The sequence below is a fragment of the Tamandua tetradactyla genome, chromosome 4 (genome assembly GCF_023851605.1).
Source record: "Tamandua tetradactyla isolate mTamTet1 chromosome 4, mTamTet1.pri, whole genome shotgun sequence".
Lineage (NCBI taxonomy): Eukaryota > Metazoa > Chordata > Mammalia > Pilosa > Myrmecophagidae > Tamandua > Tamandua tetradactyla.
This window is the reverse complement of record NC_135330.1, coordinates 70,151,675-70,174,680: the sequence shown is the minus strand read 5'-3', so window position 1 is coordinate 70,174,680 and position 23,006 is coordinate 70,151,675. Positions and strand designations below refer to the sequence as shown.

Sequence of the window (23,006 nt, the reverse complement as noted above, 5' to 3'; positions counted from 1 at the left end):
CTAAATTATAAACTCCTTGCAGAATGAAACTGTAATGAACACAGCATTCTTTCTGCCATTCCCTGCCGGTAACTCAATTTCCATTCAAGTTTCTACTTACTGGCCCAGTAGTTTTAGGGGATGATGACCTCACACCCTAACTCCAGAGGTGAGTCCAGAGGCTAGAGGTAACCCTATGCTGCTTGCCAAGGCAATTGGTTTAGCCTTGGGTCTCTGAAGCAATCAGTGCATGGCATTTCTCTGCCATTCAGGGGATTGGGAGGAGCATGTGACTCAGTGTTTGACCAGTGAAAAATGAGGCAAACTTTGCTTCCGGAAAAGAAATGCCTTTAAAGTGAACCCCCATAGGAAGTTTCCTCACTTTTGTGAGTCCTGGTATCTATAACGATCATTTTGCTACAATGAGGGCAACCAGTTCCCATCAGCTCCCCTCCTCTGACTTTGAGGCTTCTGGTAGGAGTAGGTTCTTATTTTCAAAAAATAAAGCAGAGAGCCCTTCTAGGTCCTCCTTCCTGCGCACAAAGAGCCTTCGCTGGAAGGAGCGTGACGCGCGGATGAGTGAAGGAGTTCTCACGAGAGCGAAAGCAAGTCTCGGGGTGCGTTTTTTTGCCTAGCGACTGACCACAGGCGGGTCACTGCAAGTGGAAGCTCTTAAGTGGCCAGGCCTAAGATTGGAGTGAGCCCCAGTCCAAGACTGGGGTTCTTTCCATATAGAGGAGACGGATTCGGAGGGGCTACAGACCGAGATCGTTGAAAACCAGACGTATGATGAGCGTCTAGAGATTAACGATTCTGAAGAGGTTGCAAGTAAATATACTACAACCCCACGATATCCAGGACTTCCTCGCTCTGCCCTTCTTCCTAACAAGACTATGGCTGATAACAGCAGCGATGAATATGAAGAGGAAAATTACAAGGAGAAGAAGAAAACGTCACAGTTGACACCTCAACGGGGGTTTAGTGAAAATGATGATGATGATGATGATGACTCATCTGAAACGGATTCTGATGAAGATGATGATGAAGAGCATGGAGCTCCTCTGGAAGGGGCTTATGATCCTGCAGACTATGAGCATTTGCCAGTTTCTGCTGAGATTAAGGAACTCTTCCAGTATATCAGTAGGTACACACCTCAGTTGATTGACCTGGACCACAAACTGAAACCTTTCATTCCCGATTTTATCCCGGCTGTTGGGGATATTGATGCATTCTTAAAGGTCCCACGCCCAGATGGAAAGCCTGATAACCTTGGCCTTTTGGTACTGGACGAGCCTTCTACAAAGCAGTCGGACCCTACAGTACTCTCACTTTGGTTAACAGAGAACTCCAAGCAGCACAACATCACACAACATATGAAAGTAAAGAGCCTAGAAGATGCAGAAAAGAATCCCAAAGCCATTGACACATGGATTGAGAGCATCTCTGAGTTACACCGATCTAAGCCGCCTGCGACTGTGCATTATACCAGGCCCATGCCTGATATTGACACACTAATGCAAGAATGGTCCCTGGATTTTGAAGAGCTGTTGTCCAAGGTGAGCCTGCCCATTGCAGAGATTGATTGCAGCCTGGCGGAGTACATTGACATGATCTGTGCCATCCTAGACATCCCTATTTACAAGAGTCGGATTCAGTCCCTCCACCTGCTCTTTTCCCTCTACTCTGAATTCAAGAACTCACAGCATTTTAAAGCTCTAGCTGAGGGCAAGAAAGCATTCACCCCTCCATCCAACTCTACCTCTCAAGTTGGAGATGCGGAGACATTAACCTTTAGCTGAGACACCTCCCAAGTTGCTCTGTTTCAAAGCTGAGCTGGATCTTTTATCCCAGCTGAGAAGAGGTCATTATCAGCCCACCTGGCATCTTTGCCTGAGTCACAGCTTGACACAGGGACAATGTACTTCCTGCTACTCTCTGCCTGAGAGTCCTGCAAGTGTTTGTTAAATGTCTTCTGCTTGCCTCAGATTTCCTTCCTGTTGGAGCTATGTATCTACACCACTGTGGGGATTTGAGTTAGAAGAATTGAAATTTCTGGGGTTCCAAAGAGCTTACTTTGGGAGGACAGCTTACAAGATGTTCTTTCAAGGATGAATATAGAATTATTTTCTTTCATTCTTTAAGTTAGTTGGCAAAGATTTTATAAATAAAATGCTCTGTCTTTCAGGTTAAAAAAAAAAAAAATAAAGCAGAGATTCCTGAAGGGAGAGGATGGTTCATGTCTATCCAGTCCAGATCTCTTTTGGAAATTCCTCAGTGAACACCAGTAAATCTTACCTCACTGATTTGGACTGTCACCTTTTAGATTGAGGTTCTAGTTTTCATTTCAGCACACTTTCATGAAGATTTAAGTTTATTACTTCGGGATGATAATTTTGGACTCACCTTAATCTGATCAATAAGCTGTCAACAAATCACATTTTATGCTGTGATATTGTTTGTAAGTATTCAGTTACCAAATATTTGCACTATAAAGTCCCATGCTATGTGATATAGTTTCAAAGAAGTTTCCTATTGATTATTTTCTTCATCCCTGGATGCAGATTTATTAAAAGCTTTATTGTAATGAGTATTATTTCTTGACTTGAATATTTTATCTGTAGTCTAATATCCTCCTACCTCCATCATTTATTGATCATTTATAAAATGATACTCCCCTGCCTTAGATATAACACATAGGACAAGAGACTGGCACTGACCCTACTACAGGAGTCTATAGGCTGCCCAGTACCTGGGAAATGGTCTGGCATGAGAGTATCACCCAACTACCCTGTCCTGTTCAGTATATGAGCAACCGATTAGATCATCTCTCAGAGATTCTGGATGTGAACCATAGACAGAGAGGGATATAGACCGAGGAATGAAGAGATTGATAAATTCAACTGTATTATCTCTAGAGGTAAGAACTTAATAGGCAAGTGGTCGGTCTTTCAAATTATTGCAGGTAATGGTTTTGCCAAACGTTTTTGCCTCAGCATAACAAAGGATGCTGGCCTTCCAGTCTACAATGTCAATTTCCTCATCTCCCAACTGCTGAGCCACTATTAGTCTGTTAAAACTAACCGTTTGTATAAGTTTTCTCATCTCCCAATTGCTGAGCAATATAACCAAAAATGGATCTTTTTATTTCTTATTTTTTTGCATGGGCAGGCACCAGGAACTGAACCCCAGTCTCCAGCATGGTAGGCAAGAATTCTGCCACAGAGCCACCGTCACACCACCCATGGATCAGCTTTTTTTTTTTTTTTTTTTTTTTTTAACATGGGCAGGCACCGGGAATCAAACCTGGGTCCTCTGGCATGGCAGGCAAGCATTCTTGCCTGCTGAGCCACTGTGGCCTGCCCTAGATCAGCTTTTATAAAGGGGATTTATTTAGTTGCAAGTTTACAATTCTAAGGCTGAGAAAATGTCCAAACTAGGGCACCAACAAGAGGTTACCTTCACTCAAGAAAGGCTGATGCCATCCAGAACACCTCAGTCAGCTGGGGAGGCACACGGCTGGCATCTGCTGCTCCCTTGCTCCTGGGCTCCATTGATTTCAGCCTCTGTTTCCTGTGGCAATTCCTCACTTGGCGTCTCCGGGTCTTCACTTAGCTCTGCTGGGACACAGCTCTAGGTTCTGGCTTGCTTAGTATCTCATAGGAAGACACACAGTGATGTTTGCTGGGTCCTGCATCTCCAAATGTCTGGGTTCTGTGTTTGCTCTGTCACTTCTGTTCTCCAAGCACCTGCATTGACTCTGGGCTTTCCCCAAAATATTTCCTCTTTTAAAGGACTCCAGTAAACTAATCAAGATCCACCCTGAATGTGTGGAGTCACATCTATCAAAAAATCACATACACAATTGGACATGTCACATTTCTGTGGGGGATAATCTAATCAAAATTTTCTGCCCTGTGGTTTTAAATGGGATTAAAAGAATTGGCTGCCCCCAGAAGATTGGATCAGGATTAAAACATGGCTTTTCTAGGGTACATAATATTTTCAAACCAGCACAGACCCCATGCCACGTATTTTAGGTTTTTGTAACAGCAGTACCATCGTTTCAGTACAATTTCCATATTAGTTAGGTAAGGTTATGTTGTTCTGCCAAAGAGACCCATCAATAATCCCTTAAATTAAAGAGGGTAGGTAGTTTTCTGTCATGTAACAGCCCATGGTGAATGTTCCAGGTAGTGGGTGACTCTGCTCCACCTGATCATTCAGGAATCCAGGTTTCTTGCAGCTTGTTGTTCCTCCTTCCCCTTGGACTGATGTTACCTGCATGGTCAAGGTCGAGTCGCCACGTTATCTGGGTCCCCGGAGGGAAGGGAAAAGAGAACAGGAGGAAACATACCCAGATCTTAAGGCGCAGGCCTGGAAGTGGCACATAGCATGTCTGCTCAATTCATTTGGAGGAAAGTTAGTTATTTGACCGCAAGAAGGGCTGGGAGATGTGATCAGGATGAAGGAAAGAACAGATTTCGGTGGAAACTAGAGCCATATTAACCAAAAATGTTCAATCTCAAGCATTCGAGTTACTTTGTAGTTCCGGGACTACGAAAAGACTCAGGACACTGACTAAAATGAGAACCACACAGAAGATTAGAAATACGAGATAAAGCTCTCCTCTCACACGTTATCTATCAAAGAACCAAGCCGTTTCACAAACATCTTGCCAAAATGGTAGGGAATTGAAACCTTGAAAATTGTCTTCCAAGCTAGATGTGGTAACAGGAAATTAGTTGTGCTGAGTCCATTATTAGTAATGTAAGATATATAAAATTTCTTCCATATGCTTCTTAATAAAAATGAAAAGAAAAGCCTGGTGTAAAGTTCCCCTCCGTTCTGAGTTTCCTTTCACTACATTTATTTCTCTCCAGAGGCTGTCCTGGCTCACCTACAAGAAGGTGATGTGGCCCAGGATAGCAGAGTCACCTGCTGCTGCCCAGTAACTTGGAGAGCAAAGGCAGCTGCACTAACATGGTTTCCAGGTTGCCAGGTCACGCGAGGGTGTCACTACCAAAGAGTGGCATCTTGAAACCCACATGGTGGCAACGACCGTGTCACACACATACAGCTTCCTTCTCATTAAGGCCTCTCCTGGCAGGCATGCCTCTTCTCACCCCTCTCTCCTCTCTAGCCTCATTTACTTTCTGGTCCAATTACTTCTTATCTTTCTTTCTTTTTTTTTGTTTTGATAGACTTTATTTTTTTTAGAGGAGTTGTAGGTTTATAGGAAAATCATGCAGAAAGTACAGAGATCCCATATACACCCCCTTACACACACACAGTTTGCCCTAATTATTAAATTTTGCATTGATGTGATACATCTGTTGCAACTGATGACCCGCCATTATTATAACTGTATTATTAACTGAAGTCCATAGAGCTACATTAGGGTTCACTCTTTGTGTGGTACAGTTTTTTGGTTTGTTTAGTTTTTATTGCGGTAACATATTCAACGTAAAATTTCCCATTTCAACAACATTCAAGTATATGGTTCAGTGATGTTAATTACATTCATAGTACTGAACTATCACCACTATCCATTACCAAAACTTTTCCATCACCCCAAGCAGAAACTCTATCCACTGAGCATTAACTCCCCATTCCCCACCCCTACCTCTGCCTCTGGTGACCTGTACTCTGCTTCCTGGCTCTATGAGTTTGCATATTCTGATTATTCATACCAGTGAGATCATACAATACTGTCCTTTTTATCTAGCTTATTTCATGCAACACGGTGTCTTCAAGGTTCATCCATGTTGTGGCATGTATCAGAACTTCATGATTTTTTTTTGTGGCTGAATAACATATTCCATCATGTGTAAATACCACATTTTGTTTATCCATTCATCTGTCATTGGACATGTGAATCGCTTCCATCTTCTGACTATTGTGAATAATGTTGCCGTGCACATTGATGTGCAAATACCTATTTGAATCCCTGCTTCCAACTTTGGGAAGTATACACCTACAAGCGGGATTGTGGGTTATATGGTCATTCTATACTTAACTTTCTGAGGAACCACCAAACTATTTTACATGGTGGCTGCACCACTTTACATTCCCACCAACAACGCACGAGGGCCCCATTTTTTCATGTCCTAGCCAGCACCTGTCAATCTCATCTTGCCAAGCCTCTGTCTCTGCCTTACAGTGGAAAGGAGGCACAACCTGTAAGAACTGCCCTGGGGGGCGTTCATCCTTCGCATGTTATGCAACTGCTGCCTGACCCGCGAGGACACTGGTGATGTCCCAGAGGCCACATGGGTTCTTGTTTGTTCTGTTTAGGCAGGTCTGAATGTGCAGGAATATGATGTGATGGATTTGCACAAGTTCAATCAGGGCAATCAAACAGATGCCTCTATTTCTGCATGTTTGAGTAAATACCTGTCTGGGTAATCTAAGCTAAAGATCACTCATGTTGAATCTAAAGCCCTGTATTGAACAATGTCCACTGTCAAGAGGTAGCCAGCCATTAGGAGAGGAGGGAAAAAGAACAGTAAAGAAAGAGCCAGCCAAGAAACTCCCTGGAAAATAATAAGCACCAGGATTACTATGATTTTGAGTTCTGCAAAACTAAAACAAAACTACACACACATACACACAAAACATGAATTGACACCAACTGTACATAAAATCTTGTGGTAGGAGGTTCCCCTACTATGAAGGGCTTCCCTTCCCTTCATAGTCCTTCAGGTAGACAAGGGAAAAAAACAGGGAAGACAAAATTATCCTAAAAGAAATATCGTCAGTGCAGTAAAATAGAGCATATTTAATGCATCAGACTGTAGAGACAGTGAATGAAATGAATCTGGGAAAGAAAGAGCTTGTTATTTTCTTATTCATTTATTTATTCAATCACTCACTTCACAAACATTTAATTACTAACTATATGCTGTTCACTGCACAGGGATAAAAACAAATAGGACACAGACCTTGCCTTCTATAGACACAGGCAGACAGGTGGACAAACAAGTCAGAGCACAACTATGTTGTCAGTGTTATTATATCCATAAGGACAAACTCCAAGGCAATTGATTCCAACTGGGGAGTTTGTGGACAGAGGCCACAAGAAAGCTTGCAAGAAGGGGTCGTGAACGAGAGTTCTGATGGGTGATGGGACCATAGTGGGTAGAGTCACGTGCAGAGTCTATGGGGGTGGGAAGCTGAGGCCAGGCTAGGGCAGCTGGAAAAGTCTTAGAAACCACAGTTCCTAAAGGAATTGCTTCTCTGGTATGTCACTAAAACCTAGAAAACAACTTTATAGGAAAGGTGCATACTATTACAGGGAGAGCATAATGATGGAGATCTAGCAAACCACATACACTAGTTGGGTTACTGCTGGTCAACCTCCTGCCCTCATCCACATCTGAGCAGCTGGTTATCAGGTTATCAGTTAGTGAAATCTAATTGACATAGGAAGCACCTTCCTAAATCAAAGTGTAAGCCACCCCACCAAACCTTCTTAATTGCTTTTTATTTTTTGCATGGGCAGGCCCTGGGAATTGAACCCAGGTCTCAAGCATGGCAGGAAAAAATTCTGCCACTGAGCCACCATCGCACTGCCCCCAAACGTCCTTTTAGAAAATGTTACCCTAAAATTGTCAGGAGGTCCAGGAGTCCCCTATAGACTGACTCTGGGGGTAGACAGATCTAAGTTGGAAGACTGGCCCTTTACTTAATAGATAGACAAAATACTTGTATTAATAAGAACTTACTGGTTGCAAGGAACAGACACTCAAGATTGCCTAAGTAGAAAGATGTAGGGTTGTTTCAAACCCGAAGGGAGGAAAGCATCTGAATCTCAGAGAGAACCAAGGAAGTGGATGACTGCCCACAGCCATCTGTCTCATCTCTTTCTTTCTCTTTCTCTCTCTCCTCAGAATGGAATATGTTGCCCACAGTGCCCTCATTTTGATATTACAGCTCCCATCATATGGAGTGCCTGGATCTCTTGGTCACAATTCCAAAAGTCTGGGAGAAGGACTCTGATTCAGCTGAGGTCATAATTATGAGCAGCATTCATGCTGGACAGTTGCTGTGTGGAAATATCCCTGTGGACAAGGGCATTAAAGAGGGCTCTTAGGAGTCAGGAATTCCAAAAGAGGTCAACCATAGTTCTTATCTCTGCACACTGGTCCCTGGTGATAATAGTCAATGCTTTACCTGGCTGTTGAACTGATTTGATGAGTTAATCCATGTAAAGAACCTACCATATAGTAGGTTCTCTGTAAACTGAGGTGATTAACATTATTCTATCATTAAATAAAGACACAGGTGATTGATCAGTTTTTAGGAAAAGCCAATTTAGGACACTGGCATGCAGGTTTCCTTCCTACTCCAAGGCTATAATTTACAGTAATGTAAAGGAGTGGGACAGGCCTCTCCTTCTTTGCCTCAATTCATATTCTCCTCATCTCTCACCTCTTAGTTACAGCTTAAGGCTTCCACCCCCATAGCCCCCAGGCTTTCTTTGCTATTACAAATCAGTCATTTGCTCTTCGGGCTCTTGCTTCCCTCACAGGACCCTTGAACTTATCTTTAATGACTGTATTTAGGAGTGTTAAATTTATAGGGTGATTATGTTTTTCCTCTCTATTAAGTTGTAAACTTGTGGGCCGACATACCACCTCTTTACACCCAGGACATTGCTGTACACCTAGGGTTGACTTGATAACATTTAATTCATCATGTTTTCACAGCAAGGGTAATGCCCATTTATAGACTCATAAAAGGAACCTCAAGAACTCATTTATTTCAGATCACTGCCTTTAGCAGGATAAGATTTAAGCTTCCTAAATAAATGACCACATATTTTATTTCCACTCCCACATAAACCTATCATTATAAAACCTTGGATTTGGAAGGCACTTGGCAGGTCTTCTAGGCCAGCTTCTTTGCCCAAGGTGGGAAGGCCTCTTTAGACCTCTTGAGACAGGGGCATCTGGTCTTCAGTTGAAGAAGAAACTTGTTCCTAGTCAGCTCATTCCAACTTTATTCTCTTACAGTTGAGAGTTCTGCTTGGTATGAAGCTCAAACCTGCCTCTGAATTACTCAATGCTTCTAAACTGGCAGGACTAGAGCTAATAATTCCTCTGTTTACTCTAATATACCCGAAAGCAAAAAGAATTATAATGATTCAGTAATGAAAATCATCCCTTAAATCCTAATTTCTCAGTTACAACTTGATATATAGTGTTCACCTTTGTGAATCCTTCTTAATGTTCAGAGTCCAGCACTGCATGTAACATTCCAGTGTTGTCTGCTTGGTGGGGGAGTGGGATTAGGACCACCTTTGTTCTATATTAGCTACTGTGTTTTTATTAATACTGTGTAAATTTGTGCCAGGTTTGTGTATGTGTGTGTTTTGCTTTGTTTGTTTTTTGGTAGAATTATCACAGCCTTGGTTCATATTAAGTTTTTTTTTTTGCATGGGCAGGCACCGGGAATCGAACCCAGGTCTCCTGTATGGCAGGCAAGAACTCTACCTGCTGAGCCACTGTGGCCCACCCTCATATTAAGTTTTTTTTTTTTTTTTTTTTTTTTTTTTTTTTAAGGAAAGACAGAGAGAAGGAAGGAAGGAAGGAAGAAAGGGAAACATCTTTAAACATTTTCTTGTTTTATTGTATTCTGTTTCTCCGTTTTTGTTACATGGGCTGGGGCCGGGAATCGAACCGAGGTCCTCCGGCATAGCAGGCAAGCACTTTGCCCGCTGAGCCACCGCGGCCCGCCCCTCATATTAAGTTTTAAAACCTTATATTTTTTCAAATTATGGAGATTGTTTATTCTAATAGTAACATATATACAACCTAAAATTTTCCCTTTTAACCTCATTCACATATATAATTCAATGCTTGTTTCAACCCAGCTCTTAGAGGGCTTGGGTCAGAGCAGCCTAAAGACCAAAAGACAGGTCAGCACAGAGTTAGACATGGCGGGGAATGCTCTCAATATTGAGGGGAATCCCGGGCCTGGATGCCCACAACCCACCTCCACACAGCAAAGTATGTTGACAGTAGGACAGACATTGAATCCATACAGCAGAACACTAGGAGTTCCCCGCATAGAGGTCACAACCCCACAAAGGGATGCTGCCGTGGCCAAGAAAGAGAATTAAATTATTTCCCAGTTATTAGGAGTATGGGGTGAAAAGTTACATGAGTTAGCGGGGACATAGGGCTGTCCCCATGTACAATGTCCTGTAAATGAGAAGAACCTTTTTCAGATTTTATGATGTGTTGAATTCTGCCAGTCCAATTAGCAGGGGTCACAGTCTAAGAAAGGCTTGTAGCGCCTGATGATGGCAGGTCTGTGCAAATCCAACATTGGGCTCAATTGTGGGCATGAGTTACTGCTGAAGCCCACTATAGGAAGGTATTTGCTAAGGTGCTAGGGGCAAAAAGAAAGACGTTTTGGGGGAACAATGAGGGGTGATTAGTTCCATTGATTGATACTAAGGTAGCAGGCAGAGGAATAATTTGGAGGTTTTAAATATCAGATATTCTCTTTCTGCAAATTTTGAGAGACTCCACCATGACATTAATCATTAATTTAGGCATAAGAAGGGTCCATATAGTTAGTTATACACAAGGTTCCCATGGGAATAGGAGACCCTGGATTGGTGATAAAAATTTTAACAGGCTTTTTTGCGTCAGATTACAATATTTTGGGTGCTTCCTATTCCTCATGGGTTTAAGATTCCCAACCTAGTGTAGCTGCATAGGTCAGCACTAAAGTCAAAGGACCTAATTTTCTCCCATTTGGTATGGTCTGAGGTATAGCCAACAAAAAATTATTATTCCCCCTTTTGGGCTGTAAAGCAGTTGGCCCTTTAATTTGTATCCTCAGGGCCTACGTTGGTCTTCCATTAGCATTTCAGTAGGAGCTGGAGCTGCAGCCCCCATCACTGCATTCAAGTGAGTTAAGGTCTGAGTGTTTTTTCAGTTCACTGCTACAAGGACCTCTTATCATCTTTTAGCTCTTCCTTTAACAAACCACTCATTGTTCCAATGAGGTCTGCACCTGTGGGATTGTAGAGCAGATGGACCGTCCATATGATGTCCTGATCCATGGCCCAGGATTGGACTATCTGTCCAGTGAGAGGGGTCTCCTAATCACAGTCTATTTGTGTAGGCACAAATACAGAGCACTCACTTTCTCCAAACATCTGATGGTGGCCCTCTGGTTCGCCTTCCCCACCGGGAAAGCTAACAGCAGCCTTTTAGCCATGTCCACAGCAGTAAAAGCATACCTTGCCCCCACCAAGAGTGGAAGGGGACTGGTGTAGTCCACTTGCCACCAGGTCACAGGGATTTGAGACTGGCTGCTGATGTGCCCCATCTGGTGAGGTAACCCATGAGGTTGATGCAGGGAGCGCTAAAGGGCAATCTCTAGTGACGTCTGAAAGGAAAGTGAAGGAGAATAGAGAAGGAGAATGCATGAAAAGAAGAAATGGACAGACCTCAAAGGATCATGGCAAACTTTATTAGAGAGCTTGAGAGGGACGGCCTGAAGAGCAGTCAAGCTGACTGAACCAAGAGCTGTGCTAAGGGGAGGGAGAGTGGCATATTTATAGAGCAGGGTTTATTGAAACCAACAAAAAAAAAAACAACAGAACAATGTCTTTTGTGGTTATACTTCTGTAGTTAAACATTTGGTATGCTTCGGAGATTGTTAGGAATAGGCAAGTGGGGCTTTCCAGTTCGCGAGGGTGGGCGAAGTTCAATCAGACGTGACAGGTTAGGTCAGTTTGTTAGTTTCATCAATGTCCACTAGTTGCTGGTGCATGACAGGGTTTGTTGCCCTTGGTGTCACTTTTCTGATGAAGCCATTCTGTCACTTCCTTGGTTTCAGCTGTGCTCAGTTGGGCACTGCCAGAGCATAGCTTAGGAGCTTGTGTTGGTTATCCACCCCTGAATAGGGATGGCCATTTTCAAGGCCATTTTACGGGCATCTTTGTGTCAGTCCCTCTACTTGCAATAAGGAATTATATGCAGCATACAATTGCTTTTCCATGTGGTTGTATTTCAGTTTTGCCTTTTCATAATTGTAACCAAAAGCCAAGGGGGAATTCATTTAGAATTTTGCCTCTGCCACTGCCACACAAAGCCAATATCATTGCTGGCTATGTCAATTCACAGGGCAAGTCTGGATCTGCTCCTCCCAGTGCTGGTGCTATTGCCTTGTTCGCTTTGCCAAAAGCAACCTGCTGGAGGTCCTCCCATTTCCAAGTATGATCTTTTCTAATTAACATATACAAAGGTTTTAGCATTTGGACTAAGTGAGGAACAAAAGGTTTCCAATACCCCAACAATTCCAAGAAATCCATTAGCTGTTTTGACCTATACAGCATAGGAAAACAATGTGCCTTATCAATTACTGAAGAAGGAATCACTTTTTCTTACCCAACCATACAACACCTAAGAATTTGACAGGGCAGTCAAGGCGTTGCTGTTTGTTGCAGATTAATTGCCATCCCTGTCTATTAAGGTGAGTGAACAATGAGCCTGAGGCTTCTTTTTGTTCTGAAAGAGAGTTACTAATTAATATGACATAATCAATATAGTGAAACAGACTTTTCCACTTAGGCAAATCCTTTGCCAAGAGACCATGGCAGATGGTCGGACTATGAAAATAGCCCTTTGGGAACGTGGTGAACGTCCTTTGTTTTCCTTTCCAGGTGAAGGCAAAAGCAGGTTGACTGGTCTTAATTAAGGGAATATTAAAGAAAACATTAGTTGACTCTAAGACAAAGTGACAATGACATAATTGAGTGCTAACTCCTTGTTGTAAAGAGGCAATCTTTGGAACCATTGCATATAAAGGTGGTGTTACTTTATCCTTTGCTTTCCAAACCTCTTCTAAATGGTGGGCAGTAGCTTTTGCCATTTGTTCTGCCTTGGTAACCACTTGCAGGGCTCCTAAGAGGGGCCATGCTATGGCTACCACCCTTTGGCCTGCTATCTGTTGCAAAATAGTCATCAACCCCACCAGAGTTTTCAGGGTGCCCCCATACTGTTGTGACAGTGTCCATTCATGTAGGCGCGCAGCCATTCCTCCCCCAATGGGAGTAGCGATTCCTCCCCACATGGACAATAGAGGCCAATGTGGGATTTCCCCATGGATTCTCCCTTCCCAGGACTCATGTCTGCTATGCCGATGGCTCTTTGGTTTCCTGGATGGCTCACCAATTGTTCCAGCCCAGCTGTTGAAGCAGCCCAAAGACCAAAGAACATGTCAGGCATGGAGTTAGATGTGACTTTTATTGGGACATGTGAAAAGGAGAAGATTCTTCCCAATGGCAAATAATCGGGAAATGGAAGCTAATGCTCTGCAAAGGGGACGGGGGGATTGCAAGGGTTTATAAGAGTGCAAGACAAAGAAATTTCATAGGGTGTGATGGTAGATGCTGGAGACCTAGGTTCAATTCCCGGTGCCTGCCCAGTGAAAAAAAAAAAAAAAAGAAATGGATGCCCTCACAAGATTAAATCAGAAATTAAACATGGCTTTTCTGGGGTACATGATACTCTGTCCAGCAGGAGGCCTAGAGATTTAACACAGGCTGACATCCAGCTCAGGCACATGGTGGGTGGTCTTGCCCTCAGCTTCCCTTTCCTAATTTCCAATTAGGAAGGATTACAAGAGGAGGAAATACCCTCAAAGAGAATTCAATGGATATTATGTGTTGCCTAGTGTTGCTGCTAAATATTTTGTTAAATGAATGAATATAGTAAAAACTATGAGGTTTTTTTTCTCATGAAAGAATATATGAATATATATTTTATCAAGGAATATTTTACAAATCAATGTGGCATGTTGTTGGTTTCCACTGGGAGCTAGCTCTGTTCTCCACAGTTCAAGGTCTCTTCCAGCTCTGTGATGCTGGTTCAAAGGCCAGACCTACTAATCAGCCCAGCTGTTGCTCAATGTGTGACCCTGGGTGAGTCAGCTGGCCTCTCTACATTTTGGCTAGTCTCTCTGGATCAATAAAGTAAACAGATAAAAAAAAATGAAATCATGGTATCTCAGGCTTGGGAAGCAACCTAAGAGCTTACTCCTAATTACGGTAGCTGTTGCTTGCTTATCTCCTTCCAACCCCTCTCTTCTCTTGACCTTACACTTAGCTGGGACCCCCTAGTCATGTACCACTGCCCCACCACTGCAGACAGCAGGCAGGAGGCTGGGGATGGTGCACTCAGGCCTCTGTCGGTCTAAGAACTGAAATGAGTATTTAAAAACAGATATTTCCTCATATAGACTTAGGGACCCTAAATTAAGAAAAGAGCATTGTTGCCCAGATTGACAAGGGTCATGGACAGCAGAGTACCTGAGGTGAGGGCTAGAACTTGGAACATGTAAGAGGAAGAATAATTTATTCCAAACAAGAAGGAAGCAAATAGCCACTATTATTTGGCATCTAGTATGTGCTGTACACTTTATATCTCTTAACCTTTAATCCTCACAACAATCCTCTGGCTTGCCATATTTGCACAGGACTTTGTCTAAAATTGGGAAAACATCAGTTTGACAAAGAAGGAGATAACTGTGTAGTGGTAGAGTGAGGTGATGATGGAAATTAAAGTGGGGTGGGTAAAGTTTCCCCAACCCTGTTCTTGAAATCAGCATAGACATAGGTAAAAATATATCATACATATACAGACTGGAAAAATGCATGTGGGAATCAGGGAGCTTGGCTCTACCACTAACTGACTGGGGCAAGTTATTATCCTGCAAGGTAGGTTTTGCAATCTCCAATTTATAAATGAGTAAACTGAGGTCCAGAAATCTCAACTAACATGCCAGAAGTTTCACAGCTGGTAAGTGGCAGAGCTGGGATGCCAGACACTTTGGAATGACTCCAGCCTCTGTTCTCTTGCTATACACAACCCTGTATCTCTGCACTCATCTCTCAGTCATGCTTGATTAAGGTCCTTTTCTGATCTCCTAGTAAGAAGGGAATTGGAAGCCATTTGATCATATCATATAATAGTATATATCATATTTTATTAGGGGTTGGTTGGGTAACTTTACAATTAAGCAAAACAATTATCTTTTAGTCAGGCAGATTTAGTTATCCTTACCTTCACTTTTTGTTGTTTATATACATACTCCAGTTGTATAAATGGCCTGGGTATGTGAATTGGCTAGATTCTGCCAAGCTTGACCCAATCAAGATCGGGTCCCCTGTCCTGGTAAACCAAGGGAGTAGCAGCCCTTCTCCAAAGTTGCTTTGACAAGGCTTATTTGATTCTCTTACACATCACATCTGTTCTTACTTCTGTCCTCAGAACCTCCTGAATTATACTAGAGCTCTGACTGTAGCACAGAGGATAATAACTTGCCCCAGTCAGTTAGTGGTAGAGCCAAGCTCCCTGATTCCCACATGCATTTTTCCAGTCTGTATATGTATGATATATTTTTACCTATGTCTATGCTGATTTCAAGAACAGGGTTGGGGAAACTTTACCCACCCCACTTTAATTTCCATCATCACCTCACTCTACCACTACAGTTATCTCCTTCTTTGTCAAACTGATGTTTTCCCAATTTTAGACAAAGTCCTGTGCAAATATGGCAAGCCAGATTTGCAAGCCAGATCCCCCCCAACCAAGCGAGCTCCCTAAGTATTTTCTGTGTGGAAATTTGGAACCACCTGCACATTCTCTCCTTTGAGACTATTAGCTCTTTCCTTAGGGCCAGAAGTAGACCTCCTCTTTCTCTCTGATGCCCTAAAAAAGTGTAACAAGGGTTCTGTGCATGGTAGACCCACAATGAATATTTGTTAAGGTGCCTGCTATTGCGATTGCTGGCTGTGTTTATTCCTGAGAAAGCTTGTCTGTTTGGAAATATATATTTCTTGCATATCACCTGTAACACAGGAATGGAGTTAAAAGATAAGATGGATTTAAAAGTTTTGTAGCTCATGCCACTTCACTGTTACATATCATGAACTCTCACCCTAGACTGTGGGTTCCTTGAGCAAAGCAACCATGGATCAGGTGTGTAGTTGCTACTCTGTCTGCCTGAGCAAATGACTAAGCATCTGAAAACATGATCCTAATAGTATAGGATATATAATACAAGGGTAGCATACCTCTGAAAGGCAACCTAGCAGTCAGACTGTACTATCACTTAACAGCAAATGATCACAAGGTACTTTTTACTGCCAGAAAGAGGTAAATAAAATGAATTATACCACATAATGTAAAATTTGAAGGCAGTCATTGGTCATCTCCATGCCTTCTGTTTTCACATTTGAGTGACTTAAAAACATGCTTATAGGAAAGGTAGGTACACACTTCAGAATTGCAGTGGACACCTACTGGGTTATCTGCTCAGCTGTTCTTTTTGGGGAATAGTTCAACTTCCCCTCCCACCTTCTGACCTATACACATCTATCAGACCCCACAGGAGCTTCCAGGCCTTCATGTTTATGTCCAGACCTACCCAGACTGGACCAGCCAGATTCCTTCTCCCAGGAATTTGGAATTTTGAACTAGAGATATAAGGAGAGAGGGTTGTTTGAGGAGGTAAGACTATTAATGACAGCCCTCTGGAGGGACACTACACTACCATATGCTGCTGTAAACACTAGTCTGCCTCAGTAATTTGCCCTTCTGGGGCCAGTACAACACAGAAAAATAGAATATGGAATTAAGTAGCCTCTATTTAAAGATACACACACACACTATAGATGAAATCAGAAAGCAATGTATAGGATTTTGACATGAATTAATCTATTCCTTTGTTGCTTTCTGTGGTATAACTTATCAAGCTTGTATTTTATTTCACATTTCATGCACTTCTATAAGCCCATGAGTAGAGCAAAATGGAGGGCAAGGATGTGTCTTACCTTTGTACTTCCCACAGGCCTGACCAATCCCTGACCCTCTTGGCACTCAATGAAGGTTGATACACATTTGATTAATTATATTGACAAAAATAGTGAATCTGCATGCTTCTGGGGTAAACAATATTAAAACTATACTTAAATTTAAGCTCCCATCCTTCCCTGTCGTGCTTAACTTTTCATTATCTAGAGATCTGTCCTTACCACATAGAGAACAAAAATCCAACTGAGCTGTGTTCCAAGCAATTCTTTGCTTCTTATTCAAGGGAGTGGAAGTAATGGTAGTTTCTCCCCACAACTCAGCAGATAGGCTGAACTTATTAGAGCAGGAAAATCTCACCAAAGTGAGAACACCTGAGGGTCAAAACCGGTTGGCCTATAAAAGACTGAATGAACTCTCGAGCAATAGCCTGGCTAAGCACCGCTCCCACAGGGGCTGTTGATTGCTCAAGCTTTTACAATTCTCAAGCCCTGTTCCAAGGAGCTTTTGTGGTTTAAATCAATGTGCTTCTAGGATAAGTGCCTTTATTATTCCTAGTTCACATTATTTGTTGTACTCTTATACCACTGACATAATACCCTTTGTACAGCTGTACAGTAATGGTACTTTCAGGAATCTCTAAGAGCTCTCTAATTAGGACTCACAGCCACATGGCAGATGGAGAAACTGAAGCCCGCAGACAGGGATGACTAATCTTCTCGGTCACCAAGGAGGCTGCAGGGTCTGGGCTATCTCACTTTACCCAGAAATTGCAGTGGCTGCAGTATTATCAGACTGCCAGATTTCATGGCAGTGCATGCTGAGCTCTTTGCAATTCTGATTAGGGTCACCTGATATCGAGTCGAGGACTGAGAAATAGAAATGTTCATGAATTGGCTGGGCAATGAATGACTCAAGTATGTTTTGTTTTTTTTTTCAATGTTTTGACTCAAGTATTTTCAGTGACTGGGTTCCTAGGAACAGAAACTGCATTAAGACTAGGTCATTTGAAATTGAATTCTGCATTAAATAATTAAACTGTATCAACTACCTACTAGGTACCAGACACCATGCTGTGATGAGGAATGCGGAGATGAAAAACCAAATCTCTCTCATTGGATGTTTACAGCCTAGAAGAGGAGATAAAAATGTAGATAAGGAGTTATAGGAAGCTGACTGCTTTGAAAAAGACTAGAACAGAAGGCTCAGGTAGACCCAGCTCTAAAGGGTTTTCAGAGAAAGCTTCCTAAAAAGGAGGGCTTTCAGCCTGGGCAAATCTTAAAAGATGGACTGGAATGTTTTTGGACAGAGCTAAGGAGAGAAGATACTTTCAATATCTTATTTTGGATGTGAAAAAGACTGAATATCTTTTTTTTGGTCTTTGTACTATTGCTTTAACTCTCCATGTCTCCCTGGGGCATCGTGGATGCCTTGACTAGGAAAAGATCATGAATTGGGAAATGCCCATTAAATAACACAGAAGATTAATATTTCACTACATCATAAGGACACAGAGCAGTCAGGGAACTGTAGGCAGAAACCCAACTGAATCTTCTTCTTTTACCACCTGTAGGACAAAGAACATGGTCTCTGACCACTCCTGATATTACCTGTAACAAGTCTAGCCACCCAGAAGTAAGTCCTGTGGTCTAAAGCTTCTGGACCAGAAGGCAACTACAGAAAGCAGATCAAATGGTCTGGGGTGTGATGTATGAAGATAATAGGGGACTGAATCAGGATTCCACAAAAGGAATGTTCATGTCCCTACCCCTGGTCCTTTTGCTGTGAACCCATTTGCAAATAAGACCTTTGAAGATGTTATGAGTTAAGGTGGGCCATCATCAAATATGGCCGAAATTCTTATAAACAAAGGAAATTGAATATGGAGAAAAGAAGCCACAGGAAGCAGCCAGAACCTGAAAGTCTATGGAACCCAAAGAGAAAGGAGATGCCACCATGTACATTGCCATGTGACAGGAAAGCCAATGAACCTCAAAGACTACTGGCCAGTCAGAAGAAACTGACCTCAGGAAGAAGCAAACCTTCTAGCCTCTGAAACCATGAGCCAATAAATCCCTGTTTTTAAGCCAACCCATCATATGGTATCTGTTTCAGCACCCAGGAAACTAAAACAAGGGGGAAACACAAGCTGGCGAGCAACCTAATAGATGACCAATATAGGGGTGAATGAGGAGGGTTTGAGCTTTAAGGATCTAATTCACAGCTAGCTCTGGAGTCAGGCTTGATTGGAGTGGTGAGAAACTGATACTTCTGGCTTCCTGTCCTTTGTCTTTCTCTGTGTCCTCCAGTACCCACTCTACTTTTCACAGGGTCTCCCATGTAGCGTTTTATATACATCCTTTGTCAATGAGAATAATGCAGTGTCCTTCTTAAATCTCACCTCAATGAGATTCCGCCACCTCAGCTAGACCCACCTACCATGGACAAACCACTTGCTGATCACCCTGACGTTATGACAACTTAAGTTTTCTTAGAGCAGGGATTTCACATCTTGCAAATAACAGGTACACAATCCACCCATGAAAAAGAAAGGTAGGGAGAGAGAAAGGGATGGTAGAGGGAGAAAGGGAAATAATGAAGCCCAAATCATGAAATGCAACATCACATTCTAAATTCTGAACAAGAGAAGGCTGTTGCGGGAGCAGAGTAAGGAGGACTATAAAAAATAGATGGATGAGCTTTCCTCCCTGTTCCCTCTGCCCCCCACATTCTTGTGAGCTCTAGTTACAGGTGTACTGTTCCCTCCTGAAATCTCAGATCCAGAGCCTCAGCCACACTCCAGGCCTGCACCAGGCCCTCCTGAGCTACGCTCCTGCCTTTATACCACTCTAAGTTTGAGCTGTCTGTAAGTTTATCACACACTTTCTTGTCTCCAATACAAATATTCAGGTATGGTCAGTAGATGCATCAGTTAGGCATATGAACCTGGGCTGGAAGCCACATGATATTGGGCATGGGACAGTGGAGGGAGCTGCTTGTTCCCATCAACAGGACATGGTAACATTTGCCACCATTTGTCCATTTTAATGCTGCCCTGAGGGCCAGGTGGCCTATTTTACACAAGACTGAACATCATACCAGCCATGGAGAGAGAGGAATCAGGACATATTGAGATGGATATTGTGTTGGTTTGTACCCCAGAAAAGCCATGTTTTTAAAATCTAGTCTTGTGGGGCAAACTTATTGTTAGGTGGATTCTTCTGATTAGGTCGTTTCCATAGAGATGTGACTCAGCCCATTCAAGGTGAGTCTTAATCCACTTACTGGGATCCTTTCAGAGATGATATTCAGAGTTTGCCCCAGAGAAGCTAAGAGAGGACCCTGAAATCAGAAGCTGCAAGCAACAAGCCAGGAGCAAGGACCAGCAGATGCCAGCCACGTGCCTTCCCAGTTGACGGAGGTGTTCCAGATGCAGTGGACTTTCTTCAGAGTTCAAGAATCATTGTTTTTGATGCCTTAATTTGGACATTTACATGGCTTTAGAACTGTAAATTTGTACCCTAATAAATTCCCTTTGTAAAACTCAATTCATTTCGGGTATGTTGCATTCCAACAGCCCTACCAAACCAAGACAGACAGGTTTTTGATGGGTGGAAGGGAGAGTATTCACAGGCAGATAAAATATGAGCAAAGCAATGAAGGTGAGAAAATTCAGAGTTCATGAAATGTCCAGGGGAAGCTAGTTTTCCTGCAGTCTGGAATATACCCAGAAAGGAGGTAAGAGGTGAGGCTGGGGTCTATTTATAGTGGGTCTTAAATGACAGACTGAAGAATTTGTGCAGTATCTGGAACACAATGGGAGTGAAGTTTTTGACCAGAACAGTAAATTGGGAAACAATGTTAAGTAAAGATTTATTCAAATGAGACAGAGACTAGCAACCAGGAAAATTGGAAACTAAAGCAATGTTCTCGGAAGACACAATGAGGCTGTGAGCTACGATGATAGTAGTGGGAACAGAAAGGAACTTCCTCAAAAGTAGGACAGCTCTTCTCCCTGCCTAAACACATATCTCATATAAACATACATACACATTTAGAAGGCAAGATAAAACAAAGCCTCATCACCATCATTCTTTTCTCAGTCATCAGCCTGGGTCTCCCCATACTGTCCTCCCTTCCCCCACTCACACTTTCCCTCCTCTCTGCACCCTTCTCCTATTCCCTCAATCCCATTCTAGGCAATGGCTGGAGTTATTTGCTCCAAGGACAGAAAGAGTCACATGGGGGTGGGGTAGTTATTTATATCTAAATCTGCACTGCCTGAGCCTCTGTCTGGAGGGCATGGGTTTGGTAGGGAGATGGGCCACACCCCCATCACCCAGGCAAAGCAGCTGTAGCTCCTGGAAAGCCTGCTGATCGAATGGGGCTGAAAGGTCATATAGTCCATACCTCTACCTCCAGACGGGTTCTTGGCAAATTCATCCTGTGGATGACAAACCTCCTGTCTCAAAGCCCTTTAGAAGAATTCACACAGCCCAAATCCTCCTTCCTTTAGAATTTAACTATTTTTCACAGTTCAGTAAGTTCTTCCTTATAGTTCAGCCTAAATTTTTATTGCAATTTTAAATCTCCTTGCTCCATGCTTTATGCTTGGGGTGGCAAACCCTCAAAAATCTTGCTCATAATGAGAAATAGTTCTTATTAGTCAGGTCTGAAGTATTCACTGAAGCACAGGGCTAACGTCCAATAGATGTGATGGCATAAATTAACTTTGGATATAAGCCCATTTATTTTGCAGCTGACTAAATAAGACTTAGAAAGAATGACAGAAGAGCCTGGGCTGCCTCACTGAGCATGCCACACCCCTCCCATTTCTTCCATGAAATGGGCTCAAGACTCGTGCAGTCCAGAAAGCCTGGGATCTTGCCCTCCTCCCAAGAGAGGCGAATAAACTTCTCTTAATCCACAAACTTTTAGCCCCTTTTAGGTCCTCAATGACCTGGATCATCATCCTTCTTGGCTGAAATGACTTGAAACATCACTGCTTTATAAGGCTGAATTTCTTATCTGTTCTTTGGGCCGCGAGGCCAAAGTTGGCCACTCCACCATAAAGGAAGCACCTGCCAAGTACCAGGTTTAGTGCATGTTATCCTATTATTCCTCACAACTCTTCAACACAGTAGTTATTATCCCTATTTCACAGATGAAACCAAGGCTCGGGGAGATGTTATGAAACTAAGTCAGAGAACAGCCAGGGGGCTGATAGGAGATGTGAAACAGGAGACAGGAGTGGTTTGTTCCTATTAACAGGGCATGGTAACATTAGCCACAATTTGTCCTTATTTATGCTGGCCCCAACAGGGTCAGACAGCCTGACCATATTGGATTATGATATTGGTCACAGAAGGATACAAAGTATCACATCTGACAGGAGTCAGGGTGAGAGTGTTTTTGTTGGATCTGGAGAGACAGGTGTGTTTTCCAACGTGAAACAGTTTGAACAGGAGAGGCAGCATTCTGATTACAGCTATTTCTCTACTGATTCAGTTTTGGGAGAGTTTGACATCTCCCTCAACACATAATTGAAACAGGAGGCTTAAAATCACAGGGAGGGGTTTAGGGTGGGTATAAGAAAATCTTACTTAACTATAAAGATGGCTAAATTCCAAAGGAGGGGACATTCAGGCTGAGGGAACTTTTGTGAACAGCCACACAGGAACAGCACCAGCTGACCAGCAGTTCTCTCCAAATCTATTCCTTTCTCTTCACTGTCAACCATGTGAGGAAATTTAGATTCACCCAGTGCAATCAAAGCCAGAGTGGGTTTCTCATCACCCTCCCTTCCAAGATGGTCTGTGCAAAAAGAGAAGTGGCATGGGCTGTGACCCCATCATCATATTCTGAGACATTGGTTAACTGTAGATGTTCAATAAACATTTTTATTGTGTTCTTGCCTTTGCCATGCCTTTGGCATACATCTAGGAAATGTGTTCAAATTCACAAACTCCTGCTCAAATACTGCTGACTGAGTTACCCTCAGTACTTTGGATGAAGGAAAAGTGCTTTGCATCAGCTAGTCCTCCTGGTCAGTCACTTCTGGTTATGTGTGGGGTGAGGCCACTGGGGGAGGTAATGCTTAGGATAGACACACAGGCTCTCACTGTGTCAAGGGCCCTCAAGGAGAGACTCCAAGTACGCATGCGTTTCCCGAGAGAACAATTCTAGCCAGGG

At 42.8% G+C, this 23,006-nt stretch overlaps 1 pseudogene; it reads left to right on the top strand.

Moving 5' to 3' along the window:
- The first annotated feature begins 589 nt into the window (after nt 1–589).
- Nucleotides 590–2,543, top strand: LOC143679049 (intraflagellar transport protein 46 homolog pseudogene; annotated as a pseudogene).
- The last annotated feature ends 20,463 nt before the right edge of the window (nt 2,544–23,006 follow it).